The following is a 26,206-nucleotide window of genomic DNA, read 5'->3' on the forward strand; positions in this document are numbered from 1 at the left end:
ACCAACCTCAACAAGGCCTGCCCTCAAGATCCGTTCCCGCTCACCCGCATCGACCAGATTGTTGACTCCACCGCTGAGTGCGACCTGCTGTGTTTCCTGGATGCGTTTTCGGGTTATCACCAAATAAGATGGCGGTGGAAGACGTGGAGAAGACAGCCTTCCTGACCCCATGTGGAGTGTACTGCTACACTTGCATGCCGTTCGGGTTGCGCAACGCGGGCGCGACCTTCCAGCGGATGATGCACATTGCCTTAGGCCGGCAGCTTGGGAGAAACGCTGAGGCTTACGTCGACGACATTGTGGTGAAATGTCGGGAGGCAAGGATCATGATCCAGGATTTGGAGGAGGCCTTCGCGAGTCTTCGCCAGGTAGACCTGCGACTCAACCCAGAGAAGTACGTCTTTGGCATCCCTTCCAGCAAGCTGTTGGGCTTCCTCGTGTCCCACAGGGGGATCGAGTCCAACCCAGAGAAGGTCAAGGCAATTGAAGACATGAGTCCATCGCAGACCCTCAGAGAAATGCAGAAGCTCGCCGGCCGCGTGACCACTTTAGGACGCTTTATCTCAAAGCTGAGGGAGCGCGCCCTGCCATTCTTCAAGCTGATGAAGAAGAAGGGCCCGTTTGAATGGACACAAGAGGCCTACCAAGCATTTCAAGACCTCAAGAAATATTTGACCAGCCCTCCGGTGATGGTGGCACCACGCCCTCTCGAGTCCCTCGTGCTCTACCTTGCCGCCACTCCCTACTCCTCCATAGCCCTGGTGGCTGTTCGGGAGGAACGCTAGGCTAAGGCCGCGTCACGCCCAGTCGCGGCCTCAGCCGTAGCGACACAAGACTAGGAAGGCCTCGCGAGGACCATGACAGCGGCAGCAGGGGGCCAAGCTCAGCAGGAAGACGCCCCCAGGACTGAAAAGTCCGCACCAAGCAACCACGCGCTGGGGGCTCCATCGTCTCAGGAAACGCCTCAACCTCCAAAGGACACTGGCCACGTTAGCACACCCACCCTAGTCGAGCATCCAGTGTACTTCGTCAACACGGTGTTGCGGGATGCAAGGGCATGGTACCCCATGCCTCATAAGCTTTTACTCGCGCTCTTGGTGGCCTCGCGTGAGTTGCGGCACTACTTTCAAGGTCACCCCATCAAGGTCGTCTCGGCCTACCCATTGGAAAGGGTACTCAGGAGCCCCAACTCTGCTGGGAGGGTCGCCGAAGGGAACATCAAGCTGCAGGCATTTCAGTTGGAGTTCAGCACAACCAGGGTCGTCAAGGGAGCCGTGCTTGCTGATTTCATGGCAGAATGGACGGAGGCACTAGGGCTCAAGGCACGCGAGGATCGGTCTCTCTCCCCAGGAAGTGAGGCACCAGATGGTTGGGTCATGTACTTCGATGGTGCATTCTAGCGGCAGGGCGCGGGGGCTGGTGCGGTGCTTATATCCCCCACTCAGGACAAGCTCTACTACGTTGTACAGCTCTGTTTCTAGCAAGGCGAGAAGGTCTCCAACAACATAGCAGAATATGAGGGCCTCATAGCAGGCCTGAAAGCTACAATAGCACTGGGAGTGAAGCGCCTCGTCATCAAGGGCGATTCACAACTCCTCGTCAACTTCTCCAACAAGGTGGATGAGCCAACGGACGAACACATGGAAGCATATCTTGCGGAAGTGCGCAAGATGGAGAAGCAATTCTGGGGGCTGGAGTTATAGCACGTGCCCCACGGCACCAACCAAGAGGCTGATGACATCTCCAAGAGGGCGTCCAGACGGCTACCTCAGGAGCCTGGTGTTTTCGAGGAACGACTCTTCAATCCGTCAGTGGCACCATCACTTTCGAGCACAGCACAGCCACGAGAGGAACTCCCTCAGCCACCTGCCACAGGAGCCCCGGCCTGTGGCCCAACCTAAGGAGCACGCCTACTCTTGGTGCTGGAGCCTCAGGAGGGATGCTGGACCACGGAATTCAAGGAATACCTGACGCAAGGGACACTGCCGGAGAAAGAGGAGGACACGGAATGCGTGGCCCGGCAGGCCACGGCCTACTGCATCCAAGACGGTGAGTTATACAGGAAGCGGCCGAATGACGTTTCCTTACGTTGCATCTCCAGGGAACAGGGGAAGGAGCTGCTAGCCGACAAACACGGTGGATATTGCAGGCACCACTCGTCGTTAGGGACCCTCGTCAGCAAGGCATTTCACAGCGGATTCTACTGGCTTACGGCACTCAACGACACGACCGAGCTGGTGAAGTCCTGTGAAGCCTGACAATTCCACGCCAAGCAGATCCATCAGCCAACTTAGGGCCTACAGACCATCCCGCTCTCGTGGCCGTTTGCGGTCCGGGGGCTGGATATCTTGGGCCCGTTCCCTCGAGTGTCTGGGGGTTACCACTACCTCTACGTGGCCATCAACAAGTTCACCAAGTGGGCGGAAGTGGAAGCCGTTCGCACCATCCCAGCCGGGTCCACGGTCAAGTTCATCAAGGGCCTCGTGAGCCGGTTTGGGGTCCCTAACCGCATCATCACCGACAACGGTTCATAGTTCACTAGCAACCTCTTCAAGACATATTGTGTTAACCTTGGAACACAGATCTGCTAGGCTTCGGTGGCGCACCCCCGGAGCAACAGACATGCCGAACGCGCCAACACGGAGGTCCTGAGGGGCCTCAAGACCAGGACCTTCAAGAAGAAGTTGTAGGCCTGCGGCAGGGGCTGGTACGACGAGCTCCAGTCTGTGATGTGGTCCATCCGCACTACCGCTACCAAGCCAACGGGTGAGACCCCGTTCTTCCTTGTCTATGGAGCAGAAGCGGTTCTCCCTCACGAGGTCAGGCGTCGCTCCGCGCGGGTCCCGACGTTTGATGAGGCACAGCAGGACACCACACGAGGGATGGACCTCGTGCTAGGGGAGGAACACCACCGTGAAGCCACACTACGGGCGGCAAGGTACCAGCAGGCGCTGCAGCAGTATCACTGTCGCAACATCCACCCCAGGACGCTCGAGGTAGGTGACCTCATACTAAGGCAGGTGATCTCCAGGGAAGGGCTGCATAAGCTTTCACCCATGTGGGAGGGCCCGTTCAAGGTCGTCCATGTCTCCAGGCCTGGCACCGCGCGCCTGGAGACTCAGGAGAGGGTACCCATCCCAAACGCCTGGAACATCCAGCACCTCCGGAAGTTCTACCCCTGAAGAAAGGCCCAGTGCCTGTGAAGAAGGTCCAGTGCCTGGGAAGCTTGCCGCCCGAAGAAAGGCCCAGTGCCTGTGAAGAAGGCCCGGTCCCTATGAAGCTCGCCGCACGAAGAAAGGCCTGGTGCCTGTGAAGAAGGCCCAGTGCCGGTGAAGCTCGCCGCCCGTGACACTCTCACATAATAATGAGTGGGGCTGTACATGCCCCAGAGTCTCCGGAGCGCCGCCCTTGGGCCTCAGGGGCTCCCTCCCACGCCCAGTGGCAGCACTTAGCTCCGCGCTGGTGAGAAGACGTCGAAGACTAGACTAGGTGCCGGACGCGGCTTTTCATTTGCTTTCCGCAGTTGGCTCGTTCTTCCTTGTTTGAACCTTGATTAAAGTTTCTTCTGGTGTTCTTTGCCGGTTCTGTCCATCGTCTTCTGCCCCTGTTTCCTGCTTTCAGCTCTTTGTCTGACTCGCTCGATCGAGGGGGCTATGCGGGTGCCCTCGTGAGCCCTCCCTCCCACAACGCTTTTGCCGGAACCCGATATCTGACATTAGTTTCATCGAACCACACATCTACAGTTTCAACAATCTTGTGATGACTGATGTTGAAGACTCTGTAGGTGTGCGAGTCCTTTCCGTAACCAAGCATAAAACCCTCGTGTGGTTTCGGTGCAAATTTAGAGTGATGGTGAGGATCTCTAATCCATCATTTAGCACCGAAGACTTTGAAATAACTTACATTGGGTTTCTTGTCAGTGAGGAGTTCATATGAGGTCTTTTTGAAGAATTTGTGAAGATATACTCTGTTGATGATGTGGCAAGCAGTATCAATAGCTTCAGGACAAAAGTGTCGTGGTGTCTTGTATTCATCAAGCATGGTGTGAGCCATCTCAACAAGAGTTCTGTTCTTGCGCTCCACGACGCCATTCTGCTGAGGAGTATAGGGAGCAGATAACTTGTGAGTAATACCAAGTATATCAAGATATTCATCGAGACCAGTGTTCTTGAACTCAGTTCCATTATCACTCCTAATATGCTTGATCTTCACACCGAAGTTAGTAGAAGCACTTGAGGAAAATCGTCTGAAGACTTCCTGCACTTCATTTTTGTAAGTGATGATATGCACCCATGTGTAACGAGAATAATCATCAACTATGACAAAGCCATATAATGATGCAGAACTAGAGAACATGGCATAATGAGTAGGGCCAAAGAGATCCATATGAAGTAACTCAAAGGGACGAGAAGTGGTCATGATAGTCTTTGAGGGATGCTTGGCTCTGGTGATCTTTCCAGCCTCACAAGCCCCACAAAGTTGATCTTTGAGGAATTTGACACCCTCGATGCCAATGCCATGCTTCTTCTTCGTGAGTGTATGCAAGTTCCTCATCCCAGCATGACCAAGTCATCGATGCCATAGCCAGCATTCTAAAGCTTTTGCACGTACACATGTGGCAGGCTGTGGTCCAGCAGAGAAATCAACAATATACAAGTCTCCTTTCCTAAAGCCTTCGAAGACTTTGGAATTGTCAGATTCCATTAGCACAATGCAACGATATTTGCCAAAGACGACAACCATATCAAGATCACAAAGCATTGAGTCAGACATGAGGTTGAATCCTAAGGACTCGACAAGCATGACTTTGTCCATGTGTCTATCCATTGAGATTGCAACCTTACCTAGACCCAATACCTTGCTTTTGCCTTTGTCAACGTAGGTGATATGCTTCAGATGAGATGGTGACAAATTAGTGTCCATCAACATGTTCCTGTCACTGGTCATGTGGTTTGTACATCCACTGTCAAGGACCCACTCAGTAGCTTTAGGTTGTTCATCCTGCAGATGAGTTAGTGCAACTCGAACCCATATACTTCATTAGTGAAGAATATGATATCAATTTCATCAACAGTAACAGATATAGCAATATGAGGACGAGATAAATGATTGATTCATTTCTTCATGGTTAGCTTGCATCCATTCAAGCACATTCAGGTCTCCAGCAAATTCTTCAGACGATTAAGTTTGTCTGGAGACCTGATCCTGCATAAGTGATTAGTTCTTTTTCTTCACCACCCACATCTGGAGGGGTGGCAAAGAGTTCATCATTCTGCAAGCTCCATAAGAAAAAGATGGCATTGAAGCCAGTGCACTTCGTTTCACAGAAGATTGGTTAGGATAAGCATATGAATAAGCAGAGAAATTTTTCGATGACTTATGAACATAATGGTTTGAAGAATAATGCACATATTCATAGCCTTTAGACTTTCCCTGTGAAACAGAAGTGTTAGCATGATAATGTTCATATGAGGATTTTGATCCATGTGAAGAATTTGGTCCATATGAAGAATTTGATCTGGGGTTCCTTTTCTTCATAGGTGGTGTCATGATGATATTCACCTGAAGATTTTCAAGGCACCTTTTGGGAACCCAGATTTTCTTCATAGGGGGACCGTTCCTGTAGTTAGTTCCAACATATCGAGCAAATACTTCACCATTCTGATTCTTGAACAATTTATAGTTGGAGTCAAATGACTCATCAGAGGAATATGAAGAATCACAAGTAAAGCCAGATAGAGTGCATGGATCTATAGGAGGTCCTTTCGCAGCAACCCATGAGGTTTTGGGATACTGCTCAGGTTTCCAGTAGGTCCCATCATCATTGAGTTTCCTCTCAAAGGCAATACCCTCTTTCCTAGGGTTCCTGTTCAAGATCTGCTTTTTGAGCACATCACAAAGAGTCTGATGCCCTTTGAGGCTTTTGTAAATGCCTATCACATACAATTCCTTCAGCCCTGCATTATCGTCAGTGATAATTATGGTATCCTCAGATGAGGAATTTGTGACCACAGAGACAGTTAAAGAATTTGTAGCAATAGAAGCATTTGAACATTCAGGTAAAGAATTTGCAGATTCACGCTCAATGCATTTCAGACATGGCGGAATAAATTCTTCTTGAGCGAAACTGATCTATTGAGCAAGCAATGAATCGTTTTCCTTCTGAAGATCTTTATACCTCACTTTTAACTTCTCAAGATCTTGCTTTCTCTGAAGAAATTCATAAGAAAGCTTCTCATGATCAGTTAAGAGAGTGTTATGATGATTTTGAAGGTTGTCAAACTTAGATTGAAGTTTCTGAAGACTATAAGTAAAAGCCTTAGTTCGATTCAATTCCTCACCCAACATATCATCGCTTTCATCAACCATGTTTTGAACTTTTTCAAGAGCTATTTGTTGTTTAGTGGCAAGGGAAGCAAGTTTAACGTAGCTGGGTCCAAATTCATCACCCGATTCATCATCACTAGATTCAGAAAGGTAGCATTCTGTTACCTTGGCACCCTTTGCCATAAAGCATGGTGCAGTGGATGATGATTCTGGGCCGAAAGTCATCTCCTTGAGAGATTCCTTGAAATCCTCAAACCAAGGATCATGACGAGTTCGATGACCTTCATAGACCTCAGAGAGTTGGTCCCAGATAAGCTTCGCATTGTTGAGATGCATGATGTTCCTGAATTGATATTGGGACAAACAGGAGCAGATGACATCCTTTGCCATGAGGTTGAGTAGAGTGTACTTGCGAATATCATCATCCTTCGCCATCTTTCAAAGATCGCTAAGACCAATCTCAGTGACGGTCCACAATTCGCTGTTCATCACCACGAGTCGCTTCTTCATCATGGCCTTCCAATTGGGATACTCATGACCGTCAAAGATGGGGCAAGTCACTTTCTTCATTCCTGCAGTCGACATAACTAGAACTCTAGGTGGTTAAACCAAAATCACACAAAACAAGGGAGTACCTTGGTCCGATACCAATTGAAAGTGCGTTAAGTCGACGAGAAAGGGGTGAATAGGCGATTTTTACAAATTCGTCACTAAGGAATTTCAGGGTGACGAAATTCCTAAGTCACGAACTACAAGCAGTGGAATAAGTACTCAAGTATAAGCATAACAGAGCAATAGCATAGTCATCATGATGAAATGAAAGACAAACACAGAGTACAGGAAGCGTAAACATAGGATAAGAAGGCTAAAGATAATGTGACTGAAGAAATTGGATTGAGGAAATAGAGAAAGTGTTCAGTCAAAATCTTCAAACAGTAATGATCAGGTTCATCAACACATAAATGAGGAAATGAATAGAACCAGTAGGCTTAGTGAAGACTATGATTTGGTAGACCAATTCAAACTGCTATGACAGTTGTACGTCTGGTTGGAGTGCTGAGTATTTAAACGCGAGGACACCCAATCCTCACTGTATTCTCCTTGAGGTAAGATCACACAGACCTCGCCCAACACTCGTGGTAAGTCCTCACAGGTGACTTCCAAAACTTCACAGACTTGGTCACTCGGCAATCCACAATTCCTCTTGGATGCTCAGACCATGACGCCTAACCGTCTGGAGGATACACAATCCTCAAAGGTAACAAGCATCAGTTCCACACAGGAACAATCTCTTCAGTGATGCTTAATCACATTGGGTTTGTAGGTGTTTGGGTTTGGGATTTGGTTTTTCCTCACTTGATGATTTTCGCTCAAAGTCCTCGGAGGATGGGATGCTCTCAATTGACAAGTGTCAGTTTCTCTCGGAGCAGCCAACCAACTAGTGGTTGTAGGCGGAGGCTATTTAGATCCTAGGGAGCAGCCCGTCATGATAAGACATAAATGCCCTTCAATGATATGACCGTTAGGTGGTAGGATATTTTGGACAGCTGGCGCGTAGCATAGCAACGGTCGGATTTGAGGTTCAAATTCCTTAGAGCTATCATGTTCCTCACTGTGTAGGCAATCCACACTGGCGAATTCCTAACTCCTCGGTCAGAACAAATTCCTCAGAGACCAGAAGATCTTCGCCTCTGTCACTGAAGAAATTGACAGAACTGATATGATATTTCCAATGGCTTCACTCGAAAGGATTGGGTAGGTGTAGGATTTTGAGATGAGCATCACTTGGAAATCAATTTCCTTAGTATTACCTCGACCCCCTTTAACAGTACGATGTTTCCTATGACTCAAGAAAGAGAAAATGAAACTACGAAAACAAAAGTCTTCATGCTTCATAATCCTCGCATGAATATCCAAGTCTTCAAGGTCACACCAAATTTCTTCGCTTTCAAAGTCTTCAAGAGAACCAAAGTCTTCAGCTGAAGACATTACTTTTTAGGGGTCGACTTTCACTATAAATATCAAACTCCTCATCGAATTATAGAGCATGTGTACACTCACAAACATATTAGTCCCTTAGCCTATCAGTCTTCAGTACACCAAAATCACTAAGGGGCACTAGATGCACTTACAGGCAGCCATGGGGACGCCTCACCCGCGGACCCATGCCGAAGGCACGACCCGTGAGTTCATGGTGTGGGCGGCAATGCCGCCGCGCACATGGATTTGACTCCAGAGGCCTCTCGTGAGGGAGATACCATCGAGGGGCCCATCGAACTGTGGCTGCAGCATGACGGATGCTGCGGCCAGGCTTCGGAGGCGGAAGTCGAGGTCGACGACTCCGGCGATGTCTTCATGACCCGGGGATGGGGTGCGATCGCCCGCGCCTGCCGCCCGGAGGGAGGCCATGCGATCCACTTCGAGTACGACGGAGCGTCGATGCTTTTCTTCAAGGCCTTCGACAAGGACGGGTGGCGCCTGGAGTGCTGCCTTGAGGGAGGTGATCGCGGCGGCAGGGCCACCGGCGGTGAACTTGCCCTTGGCCTTGTTCGCAACTCCTCTAACAGCAGCAGCGCCTCCTTGGAGCATGCCTCGAGCGACGACGTTAGCTATGACCTGCCGAGCCGCCGTGCTTGCACATCAGCAGCGGCATCACCTCGGCGTTGCCTGTGATGCTGCCAAGGTTGTGGTCTCCTTAGGAATTCTTCTTCTTGTTTCATCCCTCCAAAAGTTCATGATGGACCCCTCAGGGGTATGTAAAAATTGTGATGCTTTCTCTTAGGCACTATTGTCCCCAATCAATGATGGACCTGCATTCACCACTACGGCAGGCCCCCCCATTCATTCTTGCGGTAGCTTAGTGCTCTATGTCGGCAGGGCCCAGTCCCTAGGCAGGCTTCAACCGTCGCTGGTATGCTAGGCCGTGATGTCATGGTTAAGGCCAGGAGGTGAGCGTCCTGAGGTCCGGTAAGACCCCCTGAGGCGCTATGCTCACAGGGTCCCCTTTGACGCGCAAGCGGCTTTCGGAGGACTGAAAGGGAAGCATCCTTGCCCTAGCGAGATCGCGAGGGACGAAAATGTTGAACGTGGGATGCGCACTGGCGTGAATGGGGCGAATTATCTTGGCAACTTTGTAGCTATCTTCTTTCCGACGCCGGGCTGCGTCCTGACGGCGGTGGCACTCCTAGGCGAGACTCACACCGGCCCCCTCTTCTTCGCTCATATGGGTGCTCTACGTCCTCGGGTCCCGGCCCTCAAGCAGGGATCAGCCGCCGCTGGTATGCCAGGTCGCGGTGCCGTGGTCAAGGCCAGTGGGTGAGGGCTCGAGGACCAGTAGGGGCCCCGGAGGCGCGATGCTCAGGGGATCCCCCTTTAACGTGCAAGCGAATTGCGTGGGAAAAGGGGTGGATAGCCTCACGAAGGTGCCTTGGAGGGATCATGACCTATGGTCCTGGCTCCGGAGGTCCCTGCAAGTTAGCTGGAGGAAGAGAACATAGAATGCAACCACACTCACCGACCTACCGGTGATCTTTCCGCGGAAAAGGTGAAGACACTAAGGACCCGGTGAGGTGACATGAACGGGGAAGGTCGTGAGCCAGAGCTGGGTCTCTCAGATTTATCAGCGCTGCAGGGATGGACCCAAGCACAGGCACCGTGCCAGTAGCCCCCATTGCGGGATGAGCAGGAGGCAGTTTGGCGGCGTGTGCAGGCCACGCGAGCGACTCCGCGAGTAACAAGACATCAGGGGTAACATAAATAATCTTGATGAAGTGAGGCCATTTCTAGTTCATGCACAAAATGATACACATTGCAGGGGCAGACCTGTACAGCTTGAGGATAATGCAGCCCAAGGGGCGCCCTCAACTGAACAAACCAAAAAGGTCACCTGTCACCGTTGGTGTGAAAGTGTTGGAGTAGCTGGAGATGCACGCTGCAGAAGTCGCTCCTCATGAGCTAGCAGGCTCCTGAGTCCTGGGGGGCTCACAAGGCTCCTACTCCTCCTCTCTCAAGATCGCCTGGCGCCTGACCTTGTGAGCCGCCAGAACGCCCCGCATGTAGTGCTGGTGCGAGGCAGCCGCGGCTGGCAGGCCGAACGACATGCGGACGTAGCTGTGGGGGTGGCCCCCACACCGGCTAACGCGGGACGGCCGAAAGAGCTCCTGAGAAGGAGCCCTGTTGAGGCCTGGGACGTCGACGCAGACGCGCAGCTCGCCACCCACGTTAGGGATGGCAGCTGCTCTCGATGATGCGGGGCGATGCTCGCCACGCATGGCTCGTGCTTCCTGAAGATCCTTGATCGCCTTAGTGATGAACTCCTGAGTGCATGGCACCTCCCGCCTTGAGCTTTGCTCACGGAAGCGTGCATTGAAGCACGCCTCCACATGGTGCCCGAACGCCTCCCTTGTGACGCTGGTCAGGTCAGAGGCCCTCCAGAGGAGAGCTCCCGAGCCCATCTTGAGAGGGGCGCCAGGCACGCCTTCCTATGCAAGAGGGAAAGGCGCCCCAGCAGAGGGCGCGGGGCTTGAAGCACGATCATCGGGCGCCCCACCCTCCCAAGGACTCCTGAGGAGGAGCTTCTTCTTCTTCTTGGGGACAACCTCAGAAGGATGGGTGGTGCCCTCTCCATCTGAGTTCTCGACCGCTGCAGCCTGGTAGGCGTGCTCAAGGGAGCACACCGCATCCTTCTCATCGCAAGCGACCGTGATAATGCCATCGCTTCTTGGCATCTTGAGGACATTGTAGCCGTGGTGAGTCACCGCCATGAACTTGGCAAGGGATGGGTACCCGAGGATGGCGTTGTACGGAAGGCGAATGTGAGCGACATCGAAGTCGATGAGCTCGGTGCGGTAGTTGTCGCGCTTGCTGAAGGTAACATGGAGACGGATCTGCCCTATGGGGATGGTGGAGCCATTGGTCACTCCTGAGAATGGCTTGGTGGGCAGAAGCTAGTCGTATGGCACCTGGAGCGTGTCAAATGTCTCGACGGAGAGGACATTGAGCCCCGCGCCTCCATCGACGAGTGTCTTGGTGACGAGGACATTGCTGATGGTTGGTGAACAAAGCATCGGGAGCGCGCCTGCAGTGGTCGCACACTTGAGCTGGTCCGAGGAGTCGAAGGTGATGGAGTACTTGGACCACCTGAGGGGACATGACACCTCGAGCTTGGTGAGGGCCTCGTTCACCTCACAAGCGAACTGCTTGAAGATGCGATGGGAGGCGGCCTGAGCTCCACCCAGGATGCAGGCGATAGCACAAGTCTCTTGGAAGCCCCTGGCCCCATCATCCTGGTCGTGGTCGTCGTTCCTTCTTAGTGGCGGTGACAGCGGAGGGAGGCCGGTGTTGCCCTGAGGGTGGTCCTCACGAGGCTGATCCGCCATGGACCGTCGTGAGGCTGGCCCTGCCAGCGGTCCTCATGAGGCTGATCGCGCCAGTCCTGACAGGGATCACGGTTGTCCCAGCGGCCTCCGTCGCGGCCTCCTACGCAGCCATAGCCACGGTCGTTGCACTCAGGGTGGTGGCCGAGGCGTCTGTCTCAAATGGCCCTGAGCTCTTGGCAGTCATTGGTGTTGTGGTTGTGCACGTTGTGGAAGACGCAGAACGGGCGGTTGCCTTTGGAAGACACGGGGTGATCACAGTCGTGCTTCATTTCGGGCTCGGCCGCGAGCACCGTCGGGCCCTTGCACTTCACGTCCTTCCCCTTGGCCTTCTTGTCTTCTGGGTTGGTCTCCGGGAACTCGAGGAGTGAGAGGCGGCCTTCCTATGCGCTCGCGCACCTGGTCGCCATATGGAACATCTTCAAAGCCGAGCATAGGTCCTCGTGTATGGTGAGCTCCTCCTTCATCTTGAGGTCCCGAACGCCATCAGTGAATGCTGAGATGATGGCCTCATCCGACACCTTGGGGATCTTAAGGAGAATGTTGGTGAAGCGCTGGATGTATTTGTGCAAGGTCTCCCCTGGTTGCTACTTGATACGCTGCAGGTCGCCCGCGGCAGGAGCGCGGTCATGGGTGTCGTGGAAGTTGGCGACGAAACACTCCCGCAGCTCGTCCCAGGAGGAGATCGACCCCATTGGGAGGTTCAGGAGCCACGAGCACGCGCCATCCTTGAGAGCCTTGGCAAACCAGTTTGCCATGACTTTCTTTTTGCTGTTCGCTGCCTCGATGCTCAGCTTGTAGAGCTGGAGGAACTCGACTGGTTTAGGAGTGCTGTCATAGCATGGAGGCATATCTGGCTTGAACTTGCTGGGCTAGATGACACGGCGGAGCTCCGGAATGAATGCTCGGCAACCCACAGCGCTCATAGGAGCCCATCGCGAAGGGGAAACCTGGTCTTGACGTCCACGCGCTGCCACCTCGGGTAGCGAACGGTCTTGATGCAGAGGTGTCGGGAGTGTTGGGAGCGCACACGCCTCTCCCTGGGGCCGCTGCGCCACCCGGTAGCTTTCTTCATCGTGCACCGGCGCCCTGTGCGGCGGGTCGCACTGGGGGGCCTCACGCCTTGGCTCAGGGACGACATCTTGCTGGAGAGGATGAGGAGGTGCATCGTGGGCCACATCACCCGCCTGGAGCAGCAGGGGAGGCAGCGAACGAGACGGCGCAGGAGCCTCTCCAGTGGTGCTGACGGGCTTGGTGATGCGATCCAGCTAGTCCTTGTAGAGGTCATCGGCCGGACGGTAGCGCAGAAGCTCACATGCCATGAGCAGCGCCGCCTGCATATTCGTTGGCCTGCGACGAGCATGGGAAGACGAAGCTGCGGCCGGGGTCAGCGACAGAGTGGTGGTGTGGCCGTCGCGTCGCACACAGGGCGGCAGCGACGAGTCTTGCTACTCGTCGGCCGCGGGCCGGTGGCGGTGTTGGCCACAGGCGACGAGGAGCGGCGGGGAGCACCGTTGCCTATGGGTGCCGTCTGAGCAACGCGGGCGGCGAGGGATGCTCGACGCTCGACGCGAACTCAACAAGCGTCCGCCATGAGAACAGCAGAGCGATGGCGAAACAACTGAAGGAAAGGAGGCTTCAACCCGCCCCTACCTGCCACGTCAATTGTCGGATTCAGGGCTCCACGGACCCAAGAAAGGTTCAAACTCTGGGGCATGTGCGAAGAACTCAACCTCTCCAGCCAGCCAACTCGCTGCTCTCACGGCCTAGCTCGATGAACAGGAAAGGAAATGGACACTGCAGTTTACCCAGGTTCGGGCCACCTTGCGGTGTAAAACCCTACTCCTGCTTTGTGGTGGATTACCCTCGCGGGGGGCTGGGGATGAACTAGTACAAGGAAGAATAGCCTCGCGAGGTCTGCTCCGGGGTGGATATGATCTCAAGGTATTCGTCCCCCTCTATGGTGGTGGCTAGGCTATAATTATAGAGGCCTCGGTCCTCTTCCCCCAAAACTTAGGCAGGAAGGGATCCCACAATGACCAATTTTGAAGGGGGACAAGTAGTACATCTTATCCTGACGAAAGGTGGTCTTCGCCTGCAAAGCTGCTGGTCGTGACGTCGCGGTGGGCTCGGTGATGACATTCGTCCTGCCGTCATGGCTGTATTGGTCTTGTTGCACGGGAATGGTAATCTTTGGTTGATTCATCGGGACTCTGCGCCTGCGCTTGCCTCCTTAGCACTAAAGAGGAAACCTGCCTCTCTCCGCCCACGCGCCTGACCTTGATCGTCATGGCTTGTGTCACCTCCACCTCATGAGGTGAGCGCCTGCATAGGAATCTCCGCTCCTCAGGAGGCCGTTTGGGGAGGCCGCTCCTTCAGGAGGTCTTGGTGTCGTCCGCCTCGCGAGGATTGGCCCCTCATGAGGGTCTTGTCTTGTCGATGCCGAAGATGGGTCTTACTATGCCGTCGATGGAGCCACGCCATGGGCCACAGGCAGGCAAGTCTGGGTACCTTGGTTCCCTGAATGCCCACACCCTCTGGTGCTTTCTTCACCCAATATTTTTATTTATTCCAAAATGATTTTCCATGAAGTTTCAGGACTTTTGGAGTTGTGCAGAATAGGTCTCTAATATTTTCTCCTTTTCCAGCCTAGAATTCCAACTGCGGCATTCTCTCTCTTCATGTAAACCTTGTAAAATAAGAGAGAAAAGTCATAAGTATTGTGCCATAATGTGTAATAACAGCCCATAATGCAATAGATATTAATCTAAAAGCATGATGCAAAATGGACATATCAACTCCCCCAAGCTTATATCTTGAAAGTTGATATCGAAAAATATGTCCAAATGTTTAGAGATAGAGGTGTCGATAAAATAAAATACGGACATGAGGGCATCATGATCATCTTTAGAACAGCAACATATATTGTCATATAATTTCTTATGCTAAAGTAAAAATTCATTCACAAGGTAAAGTATGAAGAGATCTCTGCAGGGCTTCGCCTAAGCACTATGAAAATATGACCGGGGGTGTAAACGGTGGAGGGGGGCGCCGCACACGGCTAGGCAATTATCTGTCTTGTGCTAGGCGCCCCCCTCCCACATATATATAGGTGGGAGGGAGGGTGGTCCATCCAAGGGGGGCACCCAAGTAGGGGGAATCCTACTTGGGGTCTCTCCCAAGGTGGCGCCCCCTCTTTCCTTATTTGGAGCGCGGGGAGAGCCCCCTCTTTCATTTCTCCCATGAGAGGGAAAGGTAGGAGTGGCTAGCCCTCCTCTTTTTCCTTCCCTAGGGCCGTCCAATCAAGGGAGGAGGCGCACCAGCCCCCTTGTGGGTTGGTCTGTCCCCTCCTTTCGCCCATAAGGCCCATAACTTATCAGGGGGTGCCAGAACCCCTTCCAGTGACCCGATTCCTTCCCGGTACGTCCTGAAACACTTCCGGTGTGGAAATACCATTGTCCTATATATCAATATTTACCTCTTGACCATTGCGAGACTCCTCGTCATGTCAGTGATCTCATCCGGGACTCCGAACAAAAATCGGTCACCAAAACATATAACTCATGTAACACTATATCGTCAATGAATGTTAAGCATGTGGCCCCTATGGGTTCGAGAACTATGTAGACATGACCGAGACACCTCTCCAGTTAATAACCAATAGTGGACTCCGGATGCCCATATTGGCTCCTACATATCCTACGAAGATCTTTATCGGTCGAACCGTAATGACAACATTCGTAATTCCATTCGTCCATCAGTATGTTACTTGCTCGAGCTTTGATCGTCGGTATCTTCATACCTAGTTCAATCTCGTTACCGGCAAGTTTCTTTACTCATTCCATAATACATCACCTCGTAACTAACTCCTTAGTCATTTGCTTGCAAGCTTATGATGTGGATTACCGAGAGGGCCCAGAGATACCTCTCCGATACTTGGTGTGAAAAATTCTAATCTCGATCTATGCCATCTCAACAAACACCTTCGGAGATACCCGTAGAGCATCTTTATGATAACCCGGTTACGTTGTGATGTTTGATAGCACACAAGGTATTCCTTCGTTATCCGGGAGTTGCATAATCTCATAGTCGAAGGAATATATTTTTGACATGAAGAAAGCAATAGCAATAAATTGAACGATCATTATGCTAAGCAAATGAATGGGTCTTGTCCATCACATCATTCTCCTAATGATGTGATCCCGTTATGAAATGACAACACATGTCCATGGTTAGGAAACCTTAACCATCTTTGATCAACGAGCTAGTCTAGTATAGGCTTACTAGGGAAACAGTATTTGTTTATGTATTCACACATGTATTTAAGTTTCCGATCAATACAATGCTAGCATGAATAATAAACCTTTATCGTGAATAAGGAAATATAAAATAACAACTTTATTATTGCCTCTAGGGCATATTTACTTCAGTCTTCCACTTGCACTAGAGTCAATAATCTTGTTCACATCGCCATGTGATTAACACCCACAGTTCACATCGCTATGTGACTAACACCCAAAGAGTTTACCAGAGTCAATAATCTAGTTCACATCGCATGTGATTCATACACAAAGAGTACTAAGGTGTGATCATGTTTTGCTTGTGAGAGAGGCTTAGTTAACGGATTTAACATATTCAGATCCGTATTATTTTGTAAATTTCTATCTCCATAATGCTCTGCATGGAGCTACTCTAGCTACTTGCTCCCACTTTCAATACGTATCCATATTGAGACTTAAATTCATCTGGATCGGTGTCAAAGCTTGCATCGACGTAACCCTTTACGATGAACTCTTTATCACCTCCATAACCGAGAAACATTTCCTTAGTCCTCCTAGGTACCTAAGGATAGTTTTGACCGCTCTCAAGTGATCCACTCCTGGATCACTAATGTATCCCCTTTCCAAACTCATGGCAAGGCACACAACAGGTATAGTACACAGGATGTCATACTTTATAGAACCTATGGCTGAGGCATAGGGAATGACTTTCATTCTCTCTCTATCTGCTGCCGTGGTCGGTCTTTGAGTCTTACTCAACTTCATACCTTGCAATACAGGCAAGAACCCTTTCTTTGACTGATCCATTTTGAACTTCTACAAAAACTTCGTCAGGGTATGTACTTTGTGAAAGTCCTATTAAGCGTCTTGATTTATCTCTATAGATCTTGATTCCCAATAGATAAGTAGCTTCACCGAGGTCTTTCATTGAAAAATTCTTATTCAACTATCCTTTTATGCTATCCAGAAATTCTATATTCCCAATCAGCAATATGTCATCCACATATAATATCAGAAATGCTACAGAGCTCCCACTCACTTTCTTGTAAATACAGGCTTCACCATAAGTCTATATGAAACCATATGCTTTGATCACCTCAACAAAGCGTGTATTCCGACTCCAAGATGCTTTCACCAGTCCATAGATGGATCACTAGAGCTTGAACACTTTGTTAGCACCTTTAGGATCGACAAAACCTTCTGGTTGCATCATATACAACTCTTATTTAAGAAATCCATTAAGGAATGCAGTCTTGGCATCCATTTGCCAGATTTCATAATCATGAAATGCGGAAATCGCTAACATGATTCGGATGAACTTAAGCATCACTACAGGTGAGAAAGTATCATTGTCGTCAACCCCTTGTACTTGTAGAAAACCTTTTGCGACAAGTCGAGCTTTGTAGACAGTAACATTACCATCAGCGTCAGTCTTCTTCTTGAAGATCCATTTATTTTCTATGGCTTGCCGATCATCGAGAAAGTCCACCAAATTCCATACTTTATTCTCATACATGGATCCTATCTCAGATTCCATGGCCTCAAGCCATCTGTCAGAATCTGGGCTCATCATAGCTTCTTCATAGTTCGTAGGTTCGCCTTGGTCTAGTAACATGACTTCCAGAACAGGATTACTGTACCACTCTAGTGCGGATCATGCTCTGGTTGACCTATGAAGTTCAGCAGTAACTTGATATGAAGTTTCATGATTATCATCATTAGCTTCCTCTCTAGTTGGTATAGGCATCACGGGAACAGTTTTCTGTGATAAGCTACTTTCCAATTCGAGAGAAGGTACAATTACCTCATCAAGTTCTACTTTTCTCCCACTCACTTCTTTCAAGAGAAACTCCTTCTCTAGAAAGCATCCATTTTTAGCAACAAAGATCTTGCCTTCGGATCTATGGTAGAAGGTGTACCCAATAGTTTCCTTCGGGTATCCTATGGAGACGCACTTCTCCGATTTAGGTTCAAGCTTATCAGGCTGAAGCCTTTTGACATAAGCATCGCATCCCCAAACTTTAAGAAACGACAACTTACGTTTCTTGCTAAACCATAGGTCATATGGTGTCGTCCCAACAGATTTAGATGGTGCCCTATTTAACGTGAATGCGGCTGTCTCTAATGCATAACCCCAAAACGATAGTAGTAAACATCATAGAATGCACCATATCTATAAAGTACGGTTATGACGTTCTGAAACACCATTTACGCTGTGGTGTTCCAGGTGTTGTGAGTTGTGAAACAATTCCACATTGTTTTAAAAGAAGGCCAAACTCGTAACTCAAATATTCGCGTCTGTGATCAGTTCATAGAAACTTTATTTTCTTGTTACGATGATTCTCCACTTCACTCTGAAATTCTTTAAACTTTTCAAATGTTGCAGACTTGTGTTTCATCAAGTAGATATACCCATATCTACTTAAATCACCTATGAAGGTGAGGAAATAATGATTCCTGTCGCGTGCTTCAACACTCATCGGACTGTTGGGGAACGTGGTAATTTCAAAAAATCCTACGATCACGCAAGATCTATCTATGTGATGCATACCAACGAGAGGGGAAGTGTATCTTCATACCCTTGAAGATCGCTAAGCAGAAGCGTTTATCAACGCAGTTGATGTAGTCGTACACCTTCATGATCCGCCCCGGTCAAGTACCGAACGTATGGCACCTCCGTGTTCAGCACACGTTCAGCTCGATGACGTCCTCGCCTTCTTCATCCAGCAAGACGGGCGAAGTAGTAGATGAGTTCCGGCAGCACGACGGCGTGGTGATGGTGTTGGTGAAGAACAATCTCCGTAGGGCTTCGCCTAAGCACTATGGAAACTATGACAGAGGATAAACTAGAGGGGACAGGGTTGCCGGCACACGGCTTGGTGTTTCTTGATGTGTATTTGGTGCTAGCCCTGCCCCTCTATTTATATGTTGAGCCTTGGGGTCGAAACTTGGAGTAAAAGACTCCACAAAGTCGGTTTCACCCAAAAGGCAAGAGTACTTCTCGGACTCCATGGCCAGACGCCAGGGTTCCCGGCGTCTGGACCCAGACGCCAGGTGAGGGAGTCCTGGATTAGGGGGTATCCGGACAGCCGGACTATATGCTTCATCTGGACTGTTGGAGCGTGAAGATACAAGACTCAAGACTCCGTCACGTGTTCGGATGGGACTCTCCTTTGCGTGGAAGACAAGCTTGGCGATCCAGATATTATATTTCCTTCCTTGTAACCGACTCCATGTAAACCCTAGCCCTCTCCGGTGTCTATATAAAACGAAGAGGTTGGTCCTTAGAAGGACGATCACAATCATAATCATCATAGGCTAGTTTCTAGGGTTTAGCCTCTACGATCTCGTGGTAGATCTACTCTTGTACTACTCATATCATCAATATCAATCAAGCAGGAAGTAGGGTTTTACCTCCATCGAGAGGGCCCGAACCTGGGTAAACATTGTGTCCCTTGCCTCCTCTTACCATCAGCCTAAGACGCACAGATCGGGACTGTAACACCCCAAATTTTTTAACCTTGTTTTATTAATGAAAATTTTGCCAGGAAACTTAAACTTTTATTTTCTAGATTTCCTTTTGATTTCAGAACCTTTCTTTTCTTTGTTATTATGGAGTTTTTACCCAAGTGAAAACTTCTCAGTCATTATTGGACTTATTTCCCCTCCCAAATAAAACAATTCTTTTATCAGTGGGATTATTTACATAATTATTTTTCCCTGAGCTTTATTTCTCTAAAATAGTTTTTCATGAGCTTTAAGGTCCCTTTTGCACTGCAACCCTTTGATAAACTTATTTAAAAATCCCACCAAAATTTGGAGATCTCATGTGATGTTTCTAAATCACTTTTATGCAAAAATATATTTCATTCATTGGATATTTTGAGTTCTACACCAAGTTTTCAAATCTGGTCTAGTGGGCAATTTTGCACTACAACCTATTTAAATATTTCTTTAAAACTTCTACCAAAATTAGGGGAGGTCAATAGGAGCATATTATTCAACTTTATGCAAAAACCCAGTAATGTTCTTTGAAAGATTTGAGTGAATCATCCTCATCTTCATTCTGGTGCAACTTGGTGATTTATACAACAACCATATTTTATCTTGCCCTTTTTGCTGTGATTCCTTTTCCTACTTATAGCCCATCCTACCAAACCCTTAAGTCCAGGAGGTTGGACTCATTGGAACATTTTTGGTACATGATATCATGCCCTTCTCTTTCTGTCCAAAACTGAAGTTTTGCAAAACTTGCACTAACAAGTTTCTCCTTTTGACAAACTAACTTCACCACCCTCTCATGCATCCAAAGAGACACTAGCCTAGAGAATTTGGCCACTCCAAGAAATGCCTAGATGCCATTGGCATTCTGTCAAACACTTTGAGCGCATGTACAGTTTTGGCATGATTTTTGTTTTGCTCTGTGAACTTGCACCTCTGGACAAACTGGCATGTCCACTAAACCCCCAGCTACTCCTAACCTAGGTCTGCTATGTGCCAGCCTCACCCAAGCCCTGTAGCATGCATTGGCATTCTGCCGAGCACCTAGCGTGCGTGCTCTGGGCGCGCCTAGAGCGCACGTTTTGCACGCGCATGCACCGAGCCGCCGCGTCTCGCCCCGCACCCGTTCTGGCCCTTGGCCAACCGCAGACAGCACACCACGTCTCCCCCTGCACCGCAAAGCCACCCCGACCACCCCTGGCACCCCACAACGCCACCGTCAGGTCGGCCGTGGCGGCTAGCTGACGGCCGCATGTAGGCCCCGGCCGTGTCGGCGCCGCCCAAGCCACTCCCGCTCGCCAGCTCGCCCCTGGAGCAGTGCGCCGCTCGTCCGCTAGCTCCTGCCGCCACCCCCAGCCTCAACACGGTGCCCTGCAAGCTACAGAACAGCGGTCGCCGACGATCTTATCCACGGCCGCTGCAAACCGACCTCGTCACGCTATAAAAGGAGGCCCTCGAGCTCATCCGAGCACTCAGGCGACCTCAGGCCACCCCCATGGCACCCCCACAGTCAGCAATCAACGGGGGGAAGCCGTCTTCCCCAACTCCGGCCGGTTCGGCCGCCGCCATGTCCCAGTCCATTTTGTCGCGAGCCGAGCCCCTCCAGTCCAACCAGTGCCACCAACCTTCTCCCCTCACCCTTGCGGAGCTGCCCAGCACCTCAAACGCGATCGAGAGCCACCGTAGTTCAAACCACCGAAGCCACCGGCCGCCGCGAAGCTCGTCGCCGGTGACTCACTCCATCCCCGTCGGCAAGTCGACCACCGGAAGGACCGCCCTGATCTTGCGGATCCACCGGAAGTTCGACGGCGGCGGTCGCCGAAGCCCCGCCCCGCTCGGACAGAGGAGGAAGAGGAGCGCGTCGACTAGTCAAACCTGACCAGTGGGCCCAAGGGACCCACTGTCAGTGACCAGCGCCAGTCCACGCACGCGTAAGTGGAAACTTATTTCCAGAGTACGTCTTCGACGTGTATCGTTTTCTTTTCTTTTTCTGTTTTATTTTAAAACCAGAAATTTGACTAAACTTTGGCTGGCTATATCTTTTTAAATAAAACTCCAAATGAGTTGATTCTTTTTCCTACCTCCCTCAAATTTAATTTAGTTTATTTTAAGATTTATTTGAAAAAATTTCAGACAACTTCCTTGTACTGTTTTTGAAGTATGTGTTATTTGAATATTTTCAAAATAGGATTTTTGGAGAAGAAGAAAACTTTCAAAAGTTTTAGGATGCACCCTGCCTCTACACAACTTGAAGGCAAGCATTCTGAACCCTGGCATAATATTTTTGTGTGTTAGTTGGCACGCTTATAATATCGCCCTAATACGGAGAACGCTTTATTCTATGTGGTGACGCAATCATTTACTTGAATTGCATATTTGTGATTTCCTTGCTGTTGGAAATGAATATACATGTGATGGTAATCATCCTCATGTGCCTTGCATGCATGCCGGAAAAGAATCCGGGAAAGCCTCTGCCTTGAGTAGGCGTGAGCTTGTCGCCGGTCTCCGTTAGGACGGTTATGTCCGGTATGGCATAGTAGGGTATAATGAGTGGTGATTCTGTTGATTGAAATATTTTTTGTTACACATATCATGTAGGGAATTTATAAACCTCCTGAGTCGATCGTAGATCGAGTCTTGTTCCAGTAACCCCCATGCTTGTTTCATACTACCACTTGCTCTGTCGCAGGTAGGGTGCGGTTCAGTAAGTTGTCAACCCCTTTCTTGGCACACACCGTACAGAGAGACCATGGTGGAAGATACCGGCTGCATCCGGTAGGCAGGCCACCTGGTCCGGGGGCATGGGTGTTTCCGGTTGGGACCGAGAGGGGGGCACCCCTTAGAGCGCACGTCATAAATTTTATCCCATGATACGCGAGATTGTAGCCTCCCCACTTAGAGTTTTACTTGACAGGTGTCGTGGGTGATTCCAGACACCGGTAAGTTAAGCTGGTGTGTGCAAGTCAGGTGCGTTCTCAATTAAAGGACCGTAGACGGAATTAGTCCCGATGGACTAAAGGAATCTGTTACTCGTGGGTAAAGTGTACACCCTCTGCAGAGATAATATCTATTTGAATAGTCATGTCCATGGTTAACGACTACAGGCTGGGTAGGGTCAAGTGTCGGTCTTAGTGTTGGTCTTCGGAGGAGAAACTACTAAACCAGAACTTGGATCATGACTTGTGACTTCTGATGATTATGATGATTATTATTATGGACTAACCCCTTATATTTGAATTATTGAGTATCCCTAGGAAGGTTCTACCTCCTGGATATTCACTGTGATTATTTACTTTATAAGCCCTTTATGTGGTGTCGCTCAGACGCCCGACTGTGGCATGCTTGTTATTTACTTTATAAGCCCTTTATGTGGTGTCGCACAGACGCCCGACTGTGGCATGCTTGTCGTTTATTTACCTTATAAGCCCTTTATGTGGTGTCGCTTAGACACCCGACTGAGGCATACTTCATATCATGATCCTTTCAAGGCGTCGCTTCAGACACCCGATCGGTGCATGTTATTTCTACTCCATTATTGCATATTCATGTTGTATATAAATAACCTGCTTGCATGCATCATGGATTTTATTTTATGACTGACGTTATGACCATAGGATAATTCAGAGCATGATTATCGTTTGTTATATTATACCCGTGTTCATAATGTTTGCGAGTACATTCAAAGTACTCACTGGCTTGTCCCTGTCTATTGTCTTGGCCAGATTTCTTGCTTGGAGAGGAGCATTGCGATGACAGCCCCGGAACCTAAGCAACGGTGATAGCAGCCTCGCGAAGATAGGAGTTAACCTGGTCAGCTGTTCCTGTTGGGAAGTGGAGTCCCATAGACACTGATGATCCACAAACCGCTTCCGCCATCAACCACTAGAGGCCACTTGTTGTACTCATAGGCTAGAATGGTCTTGTACTTCATATTTGTATTTTGCTTGGAATTTCTGTATCAAGTTGGTGCCTCATCAGCTAACAGTAATCCTGGGGCTGGTGAGCACAAGGGCCATTTTTTGGAAATTGATACCCGGAAAACCGGTCCTGACAGGGACCCCCTACTCGAGATCCGCCGGTTTTGACACTGATATTAGTGCTTTCATTGAGAGTTCCTCTGTGTCGTCGCTGCAAGGCCTGATGGCTCCTTCAATTGTCAACAACACGGTCCAGGGTGAGACTTTTCTCCCCGGATAGATCTTCGTGTTCGGCGGCTTCGCACTGTGGGCCAATTCGCTTGGCCAACTAGAGCAGATCGACAGCTATGCCCCTGGCCACCAGGTCAGGTTCGGAAACCTGAACTACATGGCTGATATCCGCGGAGACTTGATCTTCAACGAATTCGGTCCTGTGCCAGGAGCGCCAAACGGTCACAATGAGCACGGCTTAGACCTGCTGTCGGACAATGCTCGGGATGTCGTCCCTGCGGTAGACCCGGACCTAAATCCGGAGCAGACCGCGTTGCTTAAGGATGGATGGATGGACCCCGCCCCGCAGGCCACACACTCATCGGCGGTAGAGCCGAACATAGGCCTCGCCCCCAAAGAAGCTTGTGACACCGGACCCCCGGACTCGTATCCGGCTGTAGGTTCCAGTCCGTGCTCTCCTAAGCCCGCCGAACCTGGTTGGGCTCCTGTAATGGAGTTCACCGCAGCGGATATCTTCCAACACTCTCCCTTTGGCGACGTGCTAAACTCATTAAAGTCTCTCTCTTTGTCAGGAGGCTCATGGCCGAACTATGTCCGGCTCGAGTGGGAAGCAGGCGACGAAGGAATTTGTTGCCCACCCACCACCCACTTCATTGCCACGGTCGATGATCTAACCGACATGCTTGACTTCGACTCCGAAGACATTGACGGTATGGACGACGATGCAGGAGAAGAACAGGAACCACCGCTCACGGGCCGGTGGACAGCCACCTCCTCATACGATATATATATATGGGGGACACTCCGAAGGAAACCAATGGCGATGAGGCAACGGAGGATAACCCCTCAGGGAGAAAAGCAAAGAATGGGCGTCGTCAGCGCCGCTCCAAGCCCCACCACAGCAATACCGGCGCAGGAGACAAAAACAATCCGGATGGTGCCGAAGAGGAATACAACCCTGATCAGCCTGCCTTCAAGCAGGCCGAGCAGGAAGACGGGCAGGTCAGCCCAGAAGAACAAGCGACGGACGGATATCCGGAGGAGGACAACTACATGCCCCCTCCGAAGACAAGATTAGCCTCGGCGACGACGAGTTCGGCGTGCCTAAGGACCCCGTCGAGCATGAGCGCTTCAAGCGTTGGCTTATGGCCACTACAAGGAGCCTGAAAAAGAAGCAGCAACAACTCCAAGCTGATCAAGACCTGCTCACAGATAGATGGACTGAAGTCCTGGCAGCCGAGGAATATGGACTCGAGCACCACACGGGTGACCAGCCACCTCGTGGCCGGGATAAAACGGCATATCAGCCCGAATACCAGCCCGCACCCCCACGCCAATACACTACGACCCGGGGCAATAGGCAAGACCTGCAAGATATACTGGAAAACAAAGCAGGACAGCCAAGATCGATCTACGGATCGCGGGGGCATGCCCCAACACGCGACGACGACCGTCACGCCGGATACACTATCAACAAGTCCGGCTGGGCCGAACACAGCCACCCAGACCAATTCAAACTGCGTGGCCACATAGCTCAGCACAGAGGCGCCGCACACCCCTTGTCGGTGTCAAAACCGGTGGATCTTGGGTAGGGGGTCCCGAACTGTGCGTCTAGGCAGATGGTAACAAGAGACAAGGGACACGATGTTTTTACCCAGGTTCGGGCCCTCTCGGTGGAGGTAAAACCCTACTCCTGCTGGATTAATATTCATGATATGGGTAGTACAAGAGTAGATCTACCACAAGATCAAAGAGGCTAAACCCTAGAAGCTAGCCTATGGTATGATTGTTGTTCGTCCTACGGACTAAAACCCTCCGGTTTATATAGACACCGGAGAGGGCTAGGGTTACACGGAGTTGGTTACAATGGTAGGAGATCTACATATCCGTATTGCCAAGCTTGCCTTCCACGCCAAGGAAAGTCCCATCCAGACATGGGACGGAGTCTTCAATCTTGTATCTTCATAGTCTAGGAGTCCGGCCAATGGTGATAGTCCGGCCATCCGGACACCCCCTAATCCAGGACTCCCTCAATAGCCCCTGAACCAGGCTTCAATGATGACGAGTCCGGCGCGCATATTGTCTTCGGCATTGCAAGGCGGGTTCCTCCTCCGAATACTTCATGGAAGATTTTGAACACAAGGATAGTGTCCGTCTCTACAAAATAAGTTCCACATACCACCATAGAGAGAATAACATTTACACAAGTTCAATCTGCTGACGTATTCTGTGGCATGACATCACACCATGGCCAGGCCTTTATTCGAATCATTTTTACTGTTCCACCTCAGCGCGTTTAGCGAAGCGGTTTCCTTGGCACGTCTTGTCAAAGCAGAGATCGTGTCCCCTTATTCTGGGATTCTCATAAATATGGGCGTGGGTAACCCAACCGCGCCATTGATTATGGCGCTTGGGAGATAAGCGAGTTTTACCAGGCTGGTGGGGATGCATAGTTTCGTCCGTCCATATAAGGGGATAAGGATCCACCTTTTTACCTACGCCTTCTTCCTCCTTTGCTTATCCATTTCCGTGTACTCGAGCTCCAGCACCCAAGTCCGCACATCTCGCCTCAACC

The sequence above is a fragment of the Triticum aestivum genome, chromosome 6B (genome assembly GCF_018294505.1).
Source record: "Triticum aestivum cultivar Chinese Spring chromosome 6B, IWGSC CS RefSeq v2.1, whole genome shotgun sequence".
Classification (NCBI taxonomy): domain Eukaryota; kingdom Viridiplantae; phylum Streptophyta; class Magnoliopsida; order Poales; family Poaceae; genus Triticum; species Triticum aestivum.